At 32.8% G+C, this 17,553-nt stretch overlaps 1 protein-coding gene across 1 annotated transcript in view; it reads right to left on the bottom strand.

Moving 5' to 3' along the window:
• LOC141451684 (metabotropic glutamate receptor-like) overlaps positions 1-13,206 on the bottom strand; it is a 97,462-nt gene extending 84,256 nt beyond the window's left edge. Inside the window, exon 1 of the mRNA XM_074123188.1 lies at positions 13,139-13,206. The gene's annotated coding sequence lies outside the window, so the exon portion shown is untranslated. The remainder of the gene's footprint in view (positions 1-13,138) is intronic.
• Between the last annotated feature and the right edge of the window lie 4,347 nt (positions 13,207-17,553).

The raw sequence follows: 17,553 nt of genomic DNA, 5'->3' as shown, positions 1-17,553 counted from the left end.
GGTAGGACAGTTGTATAAGGATTGATCGTCAAAAAGTGCACGAAAAAGCGTAACGTTAAAAAACACCCAACTTTGACAATTTTTTTCTCTTTTTCTATAAAAGATAAAATTCCCAAATTTTCTTTAAAATATAGGGCAAACCCTCCTTTATAACTGTAATTTTTTTGCAACCCCCCAGACCTAATAGATTTTGAGAAAAAAGTTGCCGAAAATGAGCAAAAACGGCATTTTCAGAAATTGTTGTTCTTCTTCTTCTTCTTCTTGTTGTTGTTGTTACCTTTTTTGTAAACTACGTAGCGCCTAAACGCGAGAACCGATTTTCATGAATGAGGTGACATTCGATTCGGAATTTTATGTAGATGTGCCTTTTGGGGGTCTCGACGCTGTACACCGAATTAGAGAGGAGTTAGCCCCCTTTATGTAAGGCCCCCTTCAAAATTATTATTACTAATTACTCTGTAAATCTTAGCCCGATTTTAATAAAATTTGGTAGGATGATAGAGTTAGGGCTCCCCTACGTAACATTAAAGCGGCGATCTGCTCTTACACTAGTTAAGGGGAAGTATAGCAATCGTTTCAAATTATCGACAAGTGAACTGATTTTCATGAATGAAGTGTCATTCGAATCGAAATTTTGTACAGATTTGCACTTTAAAAGTCTCGTCGCTACGCCTCATATGGAGGGGAGTTTGCCCCACCCAAGTAAGGCCGTTTCTAAAACTATTATTACCAATATTTCTATAACGCTTTGTCCGATTTTGATAAAATTTATCACGAAGAAGTGATTAAAGCTCCTCTACATGGCTGTGAAGTGCCATCATGCTCTTACACCTACTAAGAGGAAGTACTGAAATCGTTAAAATTATCAATGGGTGAACCTATTTACATTAATGAATTGTCGTTCGATTCAAAATCTTTGCCTCTTTGCCTTTTAGGGAGAAGTACTGTAATCGCCCGTTTATTTTTCTTACTTCTCTTAAAAGGAAGGTCTGAAATCGCAGTTTAAATTTGCTTTTTACGTACAAATACCTTCCTATTTTATATAAAAAGGCTTTCTCAAAAAAATTGTTATTGAGGATGGTTTGGGGACCGCAACTATAATCATTCTTTAAAAAGATCTCTCCAGTGGTAGTTACGGTTCCTACTTAACACCTTATCAGGTTATAATGTTAGAATTGCTTATTCCAAATTTAAAAAAAACAGTAAAGCAGATATGTAACTTAGCAAAATAGACAAAAATGAAAATCTATCCAAAAGGTACAAAAATCTCCTTAACAAAAACTTACAGTTTAAAAAGTTAAGTATAAGGGTTGATTAAACGCCAAAAGGTACACAAATCAGCAAGTACCCAACATTTCATTCAAGCTTAGTTGATATAATTTAAGTAATTTTGCTGCATTAACTTTTCCTTCACATTTTTTAGAATTTATTAGATGTCACAGAACCTTATGCTGGCCATTTTCATCTACAAAAAATTTGTTCAAGTAGCACTGTAGATTGACTGTAATATCTATTAATCTATAATAATCAAACTATTAATTACAGGTTAAAAAGAAAACGTTATAAAAAATAAAAAAAATTACGAGGCTACAAAATTTAAAAACTTTTTTAAAAAAATGCTTACACCAACATACATCAATGATTTCGATTATTTTATTTTTAATAAAAATCGTCTGTTTAAGTTCATTCTTCGATTAAAGTAATTGTTACTTTATGTAGTAGTCAAACGTTTATAATAATAGGTAATAATTATCTGCCTTTATAGAAAATAATATAGTTTTCTTCAATCACACTCTCAATGTAGCTGTTCTTCTCACAATGTTATATATATGTTATGTAATATAAAATAAATAAGTATTGCATACTTTTAGGACAGATAATTATTCCAGTATTTTACTGTAAGTAAAATTAAATTACAATTGAGAAATGAATAATTGTTGAATAATATACTTGTTATTAACTGTGTGTTATTTGTGCTCACGAATATTTCGGTTAGACGAATTCAAGTCTGAAATATTGTTTTAAATCCTCCGTGATTCAAATTTAAACAGTAGCCGACTCTAACTTTGTCTTTTTCTACTTTAACATGCATGTATAAGATGTGACAACTTCAGAATAAAGGGCATATTAAAGATAAATCAGAAGAATAATAATTATTTGGAATAGAGTTAAAATAAAGTACCTATTTAAAAACGAAGATATAATATACATTTTATCATAAGTATAACCAAATAATATTATGAACGAACTGGCCAGCATAAGGGTCTGTGACATCTAATAAATTCTAAAAAATGTGAAGGAAAAGTTAATGCAGCAAAATTACTTAAATTATATCAACTAAGCTTGAATGAAATGTTGGGTACTTGCTGATTTGTGTACCTTTTGGCGTTTAATCAACCCTTATACTTAACTTTTTAAACTGTAAGTTTTTGTTAAGGAGATTAATAGTTCTTAAACGTATCCTTAGTACTCCAGATAATCAATGAAATAATATGCACTGTAGGAATTCCAGGGTGTCCTAGTTGAGGCACTTTGCAAAAACCTAGACTTTAATTCCACAGTAACATGGTCTCCTTCCTCTTTACATTGAAAGGAAAAGTGACCAAAACTTCTAATGTTTACGTGTCTTCTCTGTCACAGATCCATTATCTACACTAAGGAGGTGCAAATGTCCTTTACTCGATACGCCAATGATTTGTGTGGCGCAAAGGCTAACTATTTTTGTAAGAAGTATCATTGACAGAGCATCTATCATCATTATTCTATCATAATTAATTAGAACAGAATGAGTTTAACCAATTTAAAATAGTTCCATTGATTTATATGAATGAGGTATAAGTTAAAAATTGTCATTTGCTCTGGCGGACAATGATCTTAGGTCAATTCCAAGCGTAATTTTCGAAAATAAATTACCTCAAATCGTAGTAAAAGAAAGTTATGTGATGGTTTCCAATAAATGTTGCAATAGAAAGAACATAACCACATATGAGTAGGGTGCGCACAAAGACGAACAGAATGCATGGAATACAAGAATAAATAATTCTGTAAAATGGTTTTTCCCTTGGATTATCCCATTGTGATATACAAAAAATAATTTTTTCAATTTGAATTTGATATCACAATCGACTTCTATTGACTTTGTAACGTTTAACATCCGTAAAAACTTTTTCATCCAAAGGTACAAAAGGGGGAACAAAAAGAGAAGAAAAAGGTTTTTCCTTTTTCATTCAGTTGTTAATTGATTTTTCACAAAAAAAGATAAAATATTTGTCCAACCTGAACAAGCTAAAAAATCGTAAATAATGTTATATTTTGGATTCATTTCACTAATGGACCCTTTATAAAAACTGGCAAATATTAAAACTCACAGAGAGATGTGGAGGAGGTTGTAGTACAGGCAGGAAAATGCTAGTTGAATAAATTAGGGACAATGGGCGTATTATTGCAAAAGGATTAAAAAGTATTCAATTACAGTTTGCATAAATGAAGATTGTATAAACAGAATTTTCTCCATACAGCAATCAAATACAAATACATTATTCTGCGTAGAACGCCAATTCCTTGTTTTTCTACCTCAATGTTTTTCAAAATAAAGTCATGAATAACAATGTATAGATTTAATTTTTTTACTACTAAAGTTCACCGATAATAATTTTATACAGTTACTGCACTAGATGTTAAAACAAGTGTTCTATTCTATGTTCTATTCTCTCATTGCTAAGATAGAGGAAAATGTAAAGAAATATAGGCTAGTATGGTCAGAAAAGTGGTGTTTTCCGTTAATGAGAACAAAAATACAGAACAGCCCTGGATGTAACAACTAGGGTGGATCTTTTTCTATTAACACACTGTTAAAAACAAAGGAAATGTGAGCTACTTTGGGCAGAGAAACAGTGTTTTCAATTAATAAGAACCACAATACAGAACTGCGTTTGGTGTTACAACTAGGCTGGATATTTTTCTATACACACACTGTTAAAATCGATGGAGAAATAAGGAAATGCGAGCCAGTTTGGGCAGAGAAACGGTGTTTTCCATTAATAAGAACCACAATACAGGTCAACCCTGCCTGATACAACTAGGGTGGATCTTTTTCTATACACACACTGTTAAAATCGATGGAAAAATAAGGAAATGTGAGCTACTTTGGGCAGAGAAACAGTGTTTTCTATTAATAAGAACCACAATACAGAACTGCCTTTGGTGTTACAACTAGGCTGGATATTTTTCTATACACACACTGTTAAAATCGATGGAGAAATAAGGAAATGCGAGCCAGTTTGGGCAGAGAAACGGTGTTTTCCATTAATAAGAACCACAATACAGAACAACCCTGCCTGATACAACTAGGGTCGATCTTTTTCTATACACACACTGTTAAAATCGATGGAGAAATAAGGAAATGCGAGCCAGTTTGGGCAGAGAAACAGTGTTTTCCATTAATAAGAACCACAATACAGAACAACCCTGCCTGTTACAACTAGGGTCGATCTTTTTCTATACACACACTGTTAAAATCGATGGAAAAATAAGGAAATGTGAGCTACTTTGGGCAGAGAAACAGTGTTTTCCATTAATAAGAACCACAATACAGAACTGCCCTGGATGTTACAACAAGGGTCGATCTTTTTCTATACACACACTGTTAAAATCGATGGAAAAATAAGGAAATGTGAGCTACTTTGGGCAGAGAAACAGTGTTTTCTATTAATAAGAACCACAATACAGAACAACCCTGCCTGATACAACTAGGGTCGATCTTTTTCTATTCATTCACTTAGTAATTAACTGAGTAATGTAGCCTAACGAGGGATCTTCGTAGTTCAGGAACGTCCTACAAAACTTGGTTCACCAGAAAGAAATAGCAAAGGTCAAAAAGAAGAAGCACCACTATCATGGAAATGCGTAGCACATTGATTTACAAAAAAAAAAAGGACTAATTCATTAAATAGGTTAAAGGTAATGCGGTAATAAATAAGTTGAATGAGTGTAAGGTGGACCTATATAAGTCTAGTGAGTCATCAGCATGGTTAAATGTGAGTGTAAGTTAGTCCTCTATGACTCTAATGAGACTCTAATGAGTCATCAGCATGGTTAAATGTGAGTGTAAGTTAGTCCTCTATAAGGCTAGTGAGTCATCAGCATGGTTAAATGTGAGTGTAAGTTAGTCCTCTATAAGGCTAATGAATCATCAGCATGGTTAAATGTGAGTGTAAGTTAGTCCTCTATAAGGCTAGTGAGTCATCAGCATGGTTAAATGTGAGTGTAAGTTAGTCCTATATAAGTCTAATGAGTCGTCAGTATGGTTAAATTTGAGTGTAAGTTAGTCCTATATAAATCTAGTGAGACGTCTACATGGTTAAATTAGCGTGTAGGATGGTCCTTTTTAAGTCTAGTGAGTCATCAGCATGGTTAAATGTGAGTGTAAGTTAGTCCTATATAAGTCTAGTGAGTCGTCTACATGGTTAAATTAGCGTGTAAGTTGGTTCTATATAAGTCTAATGAGTCATCAGCGTGTTTAAATGTGTATATATATTAAGTATGTCAATGTAGAAATTGCATTTATGTTTACAGAAATTGCCACTAGAGTTCTCCACCGAAAGGAGTGTAAAGTAAGCTTACCTCCTATTTAATGGCGGCTTACTAGCCCATTTCTCTTTTATCAATTTAACGATAAAACAATACTAATTTTCAACTTTCTTGTTTCTGTTAACAATAGTTGCATAAAACATTAAGTAGTGTCCCAAGAGAAATATTATTTATCTTATTTTTAAAGTGATTTTTTTTTTCTTGTTTTATTCAAAAGTTTATCAAATACCTATGGGAGAAATGTTGAAAAAAAAAATTTAAATTAATTATTTCATTGAAATTATTGAGCTTAAAGTAGTGGCCAATCACAGTGCAGTAAGGTAGCAGACTGTGGGCGGGACATGCCCACCTCTAGTGTAATCACGCCCACTCTAGTGTAGTCACGCCCCGACCAATGCGAACAAGTCATGGCTGGACCAAAGCGTTAACAATGGTGCTTCCATACCTTTCATGTATTTTTCTAAATCTTTTATAATTTTCTCACATTTTATTAACTTCATTTTGTTATTTTAGAAGTAATATTAATCTTACTTAGATTTTGAGACAAAATGCAAACAAATTATTCACAAAAAAAATCATTCTCAATTTTCAAGAGATTTTTCATAAGTTAAAATCGTTTTTGAACAGTTTTCGCCAATCTTCAAAGTCACATTATACTTTCTCATGAAAAGAATATCGTATTAACACTCACATGACTATTTCTTACCCTAATTTAGAATATAATTGAATGATATAATAACTTAGAAAATTAATAATAAAAAAGTAAATTTAATAATAATGTTGATAGATCGCGACACATTCCCTCTTAACCAAACTATTAATTGAGGAAAAATTCCAAGCCAAACTGACATTTCAGCTTAAGTACGCCATTAGATCAACTAAAAATGATACGTTTGGTGAAGGAAATATAAGGGAATTTGAGATAGTTAGGTCAATGAAAAAAGTTTTTTCCGTAAATGGAAACTACAATACTATACCGTTCCGTACATGATGTTACAACTAGGGTGAAATCTTTCCTTGTGTTACTATAATTTCCTTATTTTCTACTTCTGGCGTTTCATTCTTATGCCAGAGCTATAACATACACATTAGGTCGGCTAGTTTTTGATGTAGTAGTTAATATTAATGAAGAAAACATAGAAATCTTTCCTTGTGTTACTATAATTTCCTTATTTTCTACTTCTGGCTTTTCATTCTTATGCCAGAGCTATAACATACACATTAGGTCGGCTAGTTTTGGATGTAGTAGTTAATATTAATGAAGAAAACATAGAAATCTTTCCTTGTATTGCTATAATTTCCTTATTTTCTACTTCTGGCTTTTCATTCTTATGCCAGAGCTATAACATACACATTAGGTCGGCTAGTTTTGGATGTAGTAGTTCAGATAAATGAAGAAAACATAGAAATCTTTCCTTGTATTGCTATAATTTCCTTATTTTCTACTTCTGGCGTTTCATTCTTATGCCAGAGCTATAACATACACATTAGGTCGGCTAGTTTTGGATGTAGTAGTTCAGATAAATGAAAACATAGAAATCTTTCCTTGTGTTACTATAATTTCCTTATTTTCTACTTCTGGCTTTTCATTCTTATGCCAGAGCTATAACATACACATTAGGTCGGCTAGTTTTGGATGTAGTAGTTCAGATAAATAAAGAAAACATAGAAATCTTTCCTTGTGTTACTATAATTTCCTTATTTTCTACTTCTGGCTTTTCATTCTTATGCCACAGCTATAACATACACATTAGGTCGGCTAGTTTTGGATGTAGTAGTTAATATTAATGAAGAAAACATAGAAATCTTTCCTTGTATTGCTATAATTTCCTTATTTTCTACTTCTGGCTTTTCATTCTTATGCCAGAGCTATAACATACACATTAGGTCGGCTAGTTTTGGATGTAGTGATTCTGAAAATGGGAGAAACTTAGAAATCATTCTTTATTTTACAATTTCTTTATTTTCTGCATCTAAAATTCCATTCTGGTGTCAGGGCTCTTTAAAAAGTTCAGAAAAATGGAATATCTTGATTAGTTTTACTAGATATTTGTTAGTTTCTTTCATTCGTTAGTTTTTGATGTAGAGATTCAGAAAATAATAGGAATCAGTAGAAAATATAGGAATTTTGCTTATTATCTCCTTGTTACATTCTACTTTTTTTGCCAGGTCTAGATTTTGCCACGGTTAGCTAGTTTTGGATGTAAAGTTCCAGGAGAATAGTAAGAACTTAGCTAATCTATTATACACAATAATTAGTTCTTTTAGTTTCATAAGTGGATGGTCAGGTATAAGAGAAAAAACTGATAATCTTTGCTAGGTTTACTAGAACTTCTTAGTTTTTCCTTCTATCTTTTTATTTCTAAGCCTGGATTGGATAGTACAGTATAAGTTTGCTTGTTTTGAATGTAGAAGTTCAGAAAAAATTGGAAAATAGTAACATCTTTGTTAGTTAGTGCTAATTCTAAACTTTATGTGCAGAATGTCTGAAAGATCAAGAATCCCTTTTCTGCGTTTTTTTGAAATTTTCTTGGCAGTTGACAATTTATTTGGACGTGTTTAAAATATGGTGAAGGCTTATCTATTATTGTAAAAGTCAAATGAGGGTTGATAGACTTTTAAATTCTTTAAATTGTTCAAATGAAATTTAGGAACTGGTCAGAATGTTCTAGAATGAAATGGTTGGTCGAAAAAACTTGGAAAAAAAATGTTTTTCTACGGAACTGATTATTTACCTAGGAAAGGAGAGGCTCCTATTGTGGAATGCTTAATATTGTTGTTGGTACAGATGTAGCCCATTGGTAGCAAGCTTTGTGGTGAGCTTTGCTTACAAAGATCTTAAGGAAGAAGTTGTATATTATGAGCCAGAGAAAGTTGTCAATAGATAAATGGGCAAACTTGAGCAGTCCGTACGGCAATTGTTGTAAACGTGGAAGTTTGTGAAGCTTAAGGTTTTAGAATTTGGTCTGCCTTGGTAGTTCGAAAAAGTACTACAGCAGGATTTCTCTTTTAAATCTTCTTACGCTGGCTGAGTCGTTTGTCAATAAAGAAGACACCAATGAGCAATATCGAAGAAGCTTACTACAGGACCCTCCTATTCAGTGAGCCTAACTAACTTATCCGCCAAAGAAGGTTTTTCTGCTAAAATGGAACGTAAGTTTAATTTTCTTTACTAAATTAATACTAAGAGAGAGAGATTTACATCAAGCATTGAAATAAAATGGTTGATAAAGGAGAAGTACTTCATTATATAAATTGCTATCTTTAGCAGACGGCAGATAATTGTTTCTATATTATTTATCCAATCGTTCTCTAAGAAGAACGTCCTACTCAGAGCTCTAGTTGCTACACTGTTCACAGAGGACGATTTAAGCAGACATAAAAGAAATTTATTGGCGCCATAGTACGTCACTGATGTAGACAGAGTTAGTTGGTCTTAGAATTTAGATAGTCGAACTGTCACTAACAGAATATGTAGTAGCCTCGATTTGTTGGCAGAGGGAGGGTTGTCGCAAGTTGGCCATCCCTGATTTTCCACATGTAGCCTAACTTCCTCCGCGAGTACCATCAAATACACTTCACTTAATTTGTTTTCCGATCGAATCCCCTTCCCGTTTCTTTTAGATTATCCCACTCCTATCTCCTCTCATTAATATTGATGTTAGAGATGCCCCTCTATCATTACCATTTCACATATGTGCGAGTAATATCAACAAATATTTGGTTATTTGAATAACCAAATATTTGTTTTCATTTTAATTGGTACATTTTAGTTTGTTACTGAAACAATTAATTTTAGTGGTTAATTTAAACAAGATCTTTTTATCAATTAGCTTTTCTGCAAAGTTCTATTTATGGTAAAATGAATAAGTAATTGTTCCATCATTCTAATTAATTACCAAATTGATGCTGAGATTTGCCACAATCATGAAATTTTTATTTATGAATTTTCCGAATCTGATTCTGGAATACATAATTATTTAAATATTATATAATAAGGTGTAACAAGAGTCGATTCTTTTTTTTTTTAATCTTCCATTTAAGTGGTGGAACATTAATAAAAGAGGAACCGCTTCGAGTTTCAGTTTCAAAGGGCGAGCTATCACATTGAAGTACTTCATGCTGTTCAAAGTACCCCTTCTTTAAACAGAGGATACTAAAATTTATGTTTTTTTATTAAGTGCAGCATGAAGATTTAATTTGCATCATACAGCCTCAAAAAAATTGAGTTGTATTTTGAATTTCTAACTCATTGTGCTCTTATTGCTCAGACCTTGCTTGTTCGAACTACTACTGAGTTCGATTCATGGTTCATTTTTTATGTAATCAAAATTTTTATAAGGGATAATGTCGGGAAAGCAAGTTGTACTAATATTCTTTGTTTCGAAGGAATGTTCACAGTACTAAAGATGACTTGAATTGCTGGAACAAAAGTGGGTTGAGTCGATTGCTTAACAATGGATTACACTTTAAGGATTAAACAGGTAAGCTTTACTTTTTTAATGGTAAAGTATATCAGCTTAAAATCGCAGACTAATGTTACATCCTAGCTGATTGTTTGTTGTAATATTTTGGAGAGGTGGGTAGATAGTTCCTTTATATTATCAGTAATTAATAATTCACATTACTGAATTCTTGAACTCCTTGTTACACTACATTGAAAAGAGCTGAAATGATTAAAAAGCTTTTTAAAAAACAAATTAGTACATGATTTAAAATAATAATTCACAATACAGTCATTTTGCCAATCAATAATTTCTTGATGGACTTATTTAATATAACAACACTTAGATAAATTTTTAACTGAAGGTTGGGGTCTCGATCAGTCTGAAGAGTAAAACAATTCACACAACACTAAAGCTCACTTAGAGGCATTACTATTTCACAATGCTAAAGTATGATTTCACTACAAGCAGCATGACTTATTAGGCATTATCGTCAGATGCGCCAGTTCTCTCTATCCCTAACCATTCTCTTAGCCTAAGACAATTCCATACCCTTATTTGTCAGGGACACTTTGGAGGTAATGTTCCCAGGGGATGATTCTTCTTCCCAGGGGGGCTTCTTCCAGCCACTGTTGTCTCCATGGCACTTTTGGGAATCCGAGTATCCTCCATTCGATAAAATGGAACATTTAGTTATCTTAAGGTATACCTTAACCTTTAGAAAATTCCAATAGTTTTATCTATAATTTATAATAAAAGATAATTACTTAAAATAAGTTTTAAGCATATATGTACACCCTATATTGATTGTTTGTTCAATTGATTATTGAAGTCTATGTGGCAAAATTCAAGCCGGTTTATAGAAAAAAATGGCAACTGATCATCAGCCCCAAGGGTTTAAAAATATTCATTATACTATTGAATTGATATTAAACTGTTATTTTAATTGCAACCATTTAGTTTAAAGCATTACTGAGTAAATAAAATATAAAAAAGGACAGTTCTGAAGGAAGCAGTAAGAGACAGTATTCTTCTAATAATGTGCCATTGCAATCCATTGTTTGCCTCGCTTGCAAAATATTTGTAAGGATTTAAATATGTAAGCCAAATAGTTGTAAGACAAAATTGGATGAGTAATTCACATAAGCTTCTTGTTTTGAACAGATAAATAATCCAAATTCAATTAAATTCCAATATTTATTTAACTAGTCCCAATCATTAATAAGAACAGAAAATCGACCGCTATGATCTACTGAAAATCAGACTGAATTTTATCAGTTTTCTGCCACTTTTCAGTATAAAAAAAAAACCAATGGTTCTTTTCAGCTTACTAAATATTCTTAAAACTTAGCCTAACTACACTAAGGAGAGATACCGGGGAAATTGTGTGCTCTAGTTTCCCTGAGCCTCCTTTTAGTTAATCCAAGAAAACTGCTGTTGTTTTGGAGTATTCACTCCCTACTAAAATTTTAATAGAATTTAAAAGCAGCCATGTGTTTATCGCTCTAGATTTTATTCATTCATTCCTTACTTGTTTCTAATAATGAACTCTACCCTCCTTATAAAGAATTTAAATGAAACGGTTAAAGGAAATCAACTTAAGGATGTTAGTATTTTATTCAAACCGATAAATAGGACATACTAAAACAACATTGGTTCTTAGCGTTGTTTTGAAAAACTAAAAAAAGAAGATTTTAACTTAATGGGGTTTCTAATTTGTATATTTTCTACGAAACATTGAGAGTGCACTTCTAAGGAGAGGGGTAGAGAGGGATATAACACTTTTTTTTAAAACAAAAGTTTGCTAGAAAAATCTATTCTATTCAGAGTGGGAAATATCAAATTTGAACTTTCCATGACTATTTAGTGACTATACTTATAGTTACAATGGGGCGGACTTTTTCTGACTCAAGGGACCTCAATTTCAAGGCTATTTTCTAGGAATCTGTGAGAATTTAAAGATTAGTAGAACATAATTTACCTAGATTTTTAAATAGAAATCCAAAAATTAAATTATAAATTTCTGTTTTAAATGCTCTTTAATGGGATAAATTGGTGCTGTTGATCTAGATCAGACTGCACTTCCTTGCGATGGTCACTGGCACATACCTAGAACTTAACACTGAAGCAAGTAACAAGACTCTAAACGACAAAAATCTGAAGAAACGTTCTACTCACTAGTGCTCCACTTAACACACGTTGTAGGCCAAAGAATAGCACATTGATTGGGAGTTGCAAAATAAAAAAAAAAAATAGTAGAGCCTGGTTGAACATTCCGATATTTATCTTCTATAATCATTGCAGTAAACAAAATCTTCACTGAACTATGGAATAATCCAAAATCACTCAAACGTAACCATTCAGTAAGGATGTTGATGAATACATGTTGCTGAAAAAAATTTCATTCTTCATACAACTGGTCCATCCGAACCCTGCACTTCATCAGCATTCATTTCTCCCTCTCTCCGACAGTTCTAATCAGTGTCTAAGGCGTCATGATTTTTCTCAGCGCCAGAGCTCAGTAATTAAATATCACTTGAGGGTAAGTCACCTCATATAAATCTCCTCTCTCACCTCGTAGATCAACATATTTACTTACTGTAGAATTTGATGGCTTTGCCGTTGAAAAATTACAAATTAAATATTTAAAAACAATTTTTTTTTTGGTTCGTTCATTACGAAGGAAAATAAGGAGAACCGACGATAGATACGAAGCAGAAATAACTAGATAAAAAATAACAAGACGGCTGAATAAACTCACCAAGCAGTTAGGATGGAAAAAAAAGGAATATTTATTATTAATAAAGAAATATGTAAATTATATTAATTTGACATTATTAATACAATAAAAAATAAATTAAAAATCTGTTTGATTAAATTGAATCTAAGAACACTTTTTTATAAAAATTAAAAACATTTTTAAGTTTAAAACAATTTTGAATAATTTATTGTTAAATTTTAAATTAACTTATTATCATTTTTAGAATAATAAAAAGAGTAAATTTTTATCAAAAATTATTTTTTATAAAAAATCAAAAGCTACAAAAAAAAATATTATTACGTAAAAATAAGAAGAAAATTTTGTCGTAGGTTTGTGTACTCACAGTGGTTTGGGCGATGAGTTGCCGCGAACGACTGAGCCCTTATTTCCAAAAAGGGGGTAAACTTTGCGGAGGAAGGGCCGACGCAAGCTTGCTGAAGGGACAACGGACTGGGGCGCGCAAGTCTGCACTACGGTATATACATATAATATATATATATATATATTTTCACAGATACATAGATACGCCTCCACAGTTAACTCGCCAACGCAAAGATAATAAAGTAATTCCCTTTATGGTACACAGTTTAGCCCTTTACATGAAGTGTAAATATAAAGTTAATCCAAACCATAGTAATAATGTTCCAATTGCTTAAGAGGTCTATGTATTCTGCCAATTACTAATTGACCAAAGAGAGGAAGTTGGTCTTAATCATTGTCTCTTCCTTCCGGAATGGTAATGGTTTACTCACACGACTTTCTCATATCTAAGTCTATAAATTTGCTACACAATCTCAAAACTTCGAAACCTATTAAATATCTATTAATATTTACAGGTCCCAATAATCTTAAATTGATAAGTTAATTTATAGGAAAACTTTAGAACTATAGATCTGTCAAATTTTTCTAGAAAAATAATTGATATATAAGTTATATTTCTAGGCGCTCGTGATCTATACAATCATAAACAAAATAGGTGACATTGTTGGTTGAAAATTTTTATTTAAAATTGGGATTTCAACAAACGTTCCCGCACAATTAAAAATAGATTTTGTATTTTACAAAATTATAGAATGAATTGTGTGTGGAGCTACAGAAGAATACATTCTTCACCGCTTTAAAAAGGATCTGAACTAAAAAAAACTACTTGTGAATATGTAAACAACTTTATTACTGCATTTATTAAAATTCTAATCTATAAATTTAATGTAAACTTAGAATTTAAAACCATATTTAACTCGTACAATTTGTAAAACGGTAAACTACAAAGAAGTGACAAAAGAGAAAAGCCGACATCTCTCCTACTTTCATCTCTCTCTCCAGATCAGCCCTGTAAAAATAAAAATAAATAAATTAATAAATAACAATCGTATTGGATTCCCACGCAGTAGTCCCGGGTTCGAATCCAGCTGCTGACCCTTAGATTTTCTCTTCCTAGGAGCTTCTTACAGCTCACAGGTGATGGACAGTGTTACGAGAGAACACTGTCCGGAGGCCGGCAGTGCACTGAAAAAAGCTCCGGGCGCCAATAACCTTAGATGTTGACGCGCCTTAAATCATTAAAAATAATAATAATAATAAATTTTTCCAGAGAAACCCAAATAAAAGCTCTGGATCTACTTGTACTGGCAAAGATTAAAGGAAATCGTAAGAACTTTTTGAGAAACTAGCACAAAAAAATTGAAAAATTCTTCCAGTCAAGTAGAGCTTTATGTTGGCTTAGAAAAAGTTGGGTCTCTAGAGGGGCCAAAATAGAAATAAAAACTTTTCTTAAGCTACCTGCGACTTCTTTTTTTTTTCTTTTCTTTTTTAAAGGAATGTTAACATTTGTGTCATTGGAGCCAGAAGTTTTTTTTTTAGTGCACAGCCGGCTTCCGGGCAGTTTTTTTCCTTTTACAGACAACACAGTCCATCACCAGACAGTGAGTGGTTTCTGCTAAGGAGAGAAAAATCAAAGGGCCAGCGGCAGGATTCGAAACCCGGGATGGAATACGCCAACAACTGAGCTAATCTTTACTCTTTGCTGTGCACAAGCGGCAACAAAAACGTATCATATTTTACAGAAAAATATTGTCACATTGGGATATCACAACAGATCATTTGAGTGGCAGAGGATTCAGCTTATAGCCACTCTATTTTTAATCTAAAATCTTTGCCGGCTAACTTTTCTTCCTCTGTCTTGGAACTAACTATCTGTGTACATATAGAATCGTCTTGAGATTGGAGCCCCACACTTCTAAGATTCTCCGCTAGTAATGAGAACTTAAAAAGGCCTGCCGAAACTGAATTCAGGAGCTATTGATATTCAGTAGAGCTAAAACGGGATTAGCCTTCAGCTCCTTCGATAGCCTTTCCAGGAAGGATAGGAGCAGAAAGAAGCTTGCTTGTTCAGTAACCGTATATCCAGGCTCTAGGAGCCTGCCGCTTTGATGTAGATGTGGAATGGTGGCACATAAACAACAGAAAAGGAAAACGACCTCTTTTTTACTCATCCTATGTTTTCATTTACACACTCACACACGTACAAGCTTAAACTTTATCGAAGTAAATTCCATTTTAAAAGTAGACGCAATCGCAATACTTCCTCTTAAGCCGGAAATAGAAAAGATAAAAAACATTTCTTATGTACTTTGCCAAGTTTGATTGAAAAACTGCTCACGTTTGATGCTGCGCCATCTATACGTAGATCTGAATGTACAAATTGTATAAGAGATAATATATTTTTCCATATTGAACTTCGTGAAAACACGTGATGGATTAAAATGAGTGGTAACGTGTACGTACATACATACGTCAGTTACTTGACACACCAACTGGTACATCCGGTATAGAACTGTGTGTCTACAAACCCATAACTAGGTTAGGATACTACCATTAGGAGAATATTGGCAAATAAGAAAGTAGAGCGTCACTCACTGAATTCCATCACTGATCGAAAGGTGTTCCATTTCTGTCATGAGCCGGGTTCTGTCTACCTTGAAACATGTTTGAACATGTTTGAAGAATCCATTAATGCGTGAAACCATCAAAGAATTGTTCTGTTACATTTAACGTTTAATTGGGCGTTAATCAGCAGTTTCCCCAATATAATATTTTACCTTAGCTGCGTAAACTAATTTCATTTTCTTACGCATTACTAAGCACTGTATATAGGCAATTTAAGAGATAAAATGTTGGGAAAAGATCATTGAAAAAAGAGATGTTGTGCAGCAGAAAAATGTAACTAGGATTTTTTATTTAAAGTAAACGAGATGAAGGAAGCAGAATGCTCAACTTTGCTTTCAAAAATATGAACCATATTGGAATAAAAGACATTCCGAGTGGACCCTGCAGTTACATTATATTGTGATAATACGAATAAAAACCACGGTCTCTAGTTTTTCAGATTAAAAAAACAAGTTCATTCGCTAAATGTATGCCAGCATTTCGACTTTTTCCACTGTTTTTTGAACTTACATTACGAAAAGAGGACGACCTAGTTTGCTACTTTTAGCCCTGCTCTTGTAAATTGACATTAGAGATGAAAATTAGTTCTTTCACCGAATCTACACCAGCATTTCGACTTTTTCCAATGGTTTTTGAACTTACATTACGAAAAGAGGACGACCTAGTTTGCTACTTTAAGCCCTGCCCTTGTTAATTGACATTAGAGACGAAAAATTAGTTCTTTCACTGAATCTACGCCAGCATTTCGACTTTTTCCACTGTTTTTTGAACTTACATTACGAAAAGAGGACGACCTAGTTTGCTACTTTTAGCCCTGCCCTTGTAAATTGACATTAGAGATGAAAGTTAGTTGTTTCACCGAATCTACACCAGCATTTCGACTTTTTCCACTGTTTTTTGAACTTACATTACGAAAAGTGGGCGACCTAGTTTGCTACTTTTAGCCCTGCCCTTGTAAATTGACATTAGAGATGAAAATTAGTTGTTTCACCGAATCTACACCAGCATTTCGACTTTTTCCACTGTTTTTTGAACTTACATTACGAAAAGAGGACGACCTAGTTTGCTACTTTTAGCCCTGCCCTTGTAAATTGACATTAGAGATGAAAATTAGTTGTTTCACCGAATCTACACCAGCATTTCGACTTTTTCCACTGTTTTTTGAACTTACATTACGAAAAGAGGACGACCTAGTTTGCTACTTTAAGCCCTGCCCTTGTTAATTGACATTAGAGACGAAAAATTAGTTCTTTCACTGAATCTACGCCAGCATTTCGACTTTTTCCACTGTTTTTTGAACTTACATTACGAAAAGAGGACGTCATAGTTTGTTATAACTAAACCTATCTTATAAATAGTTATTATAGATGGAAAATTAGTTCTATCCTGAATCTATGCAAGTATTCCACTTATCTACTTACTTACTTTTTCCTCTGTTTGTCGTATGATAAAAAAAATACGTCCTGGTCTGTAGCATTAAAACCACATTTAATAAATGGATATTTGAAATAAAAAACAAGTTCTTTCATTGAATTTAAGCTAGCAATTCCACTTTTCACCTGGAAAAATGGACGTTCAGAAAAAAATGGAATGTTCAGTATTAAATGAATTTTGTACTGAACTGTAGAGAAAACTTAGCTCTATTACTGGTTTGGTGGTTTGTAATTTTCTTAAAATTTCTAACCAATTTGTATTGTTCAGAATTTAATGAATTCTTTACTGAATTGTAGCGAAAAGTTTCCTTTATAACTGGCATAAATTGCATCGTTTTGGTAATAATAGGTAATGAGATATAGAAGGTTAAAGTTTGGT

Source organism: Rhodnius prolixus, unplaced genomic scaffold (genome assembly GCF_049639745.1).
Source record: "Rhodnius prolixus isolate KJV_2025 unplaced genomic scaffold, Rpr scaffold_14, whole genome shotgun sequence".
Lineage (NCBI taxonomy): Eukaryota > Metazoa > Arthropoda > Insecta > Hemiptera > Reduviidae > Rhodnius > Rhodnius prolixus.
Note: the sequence above shows the minus strand (reverse complement) of the source record. Positions and strands in the feature narration are given on the sequence as shown.